A 545-nucleotide genomic window follows, 5' to 3' on the forward strand; every position below is an offset into this window, starting at 1 on the left:
ACCACACACACACACACTCCCCACAAGCGATACAGCTTTGGAGTCCTGGGTCTTGCTTAGATCACTGGTTCCTCAAGGGCAGGATCCCCAATTTTAGCTTGAGTGAGGGGGCATCAGGGCTTGGGAGCTCAAGCTGGACTGAAGCGGCCATGCCTCACCCTGCACTGTTCTGTTTGTCCCCTAGGGGTAGGGGGCATGGGGACCATTCATTTCCTGGCATTAATCCCTTCGAGGGAACAATAAAGTTTTGGTTTTGTTTTGTCTTGTGTGATGGTGTCCTCAGTAAAATCCCCTGCTGACCCTGTTCCGCCAGTATCCCCTGCAAGCTGGGGCTGGCCTTCCCAGCAAGCCTCAGGCCCGTCCCATTCCTGTCCTGCACCCCCAGTGGCGATGGGACCCGCCAGGCTGCACCCCAGACTTCTCCCTGCTGGCTGCTTCTGGGGGAGGGGCTGAGCAGGACCCAGGCTGCTGTCCCATGTGGTCAGCAGCATTTCTCTTCCCCTCACTGCCCACCCTCACCCCGAAGCAGCCAGCAGGGAGAAGTC

This window comes from Bison bison, unplaced genomic scaffold (genome assembly GCF_000754665.1).
Source record: "Bison bison bison isolate TAMUID 2011002044 unplaced genomic scaffold, Bison_UMD1.0 scf7180017864180, whole genome shotgun sequence".
Lineage (NCBI taxonomy): Eukaryota > Metazoa > Chordata > Mammalia > Artiodactyla > Bovidae > Bison > Bison bison.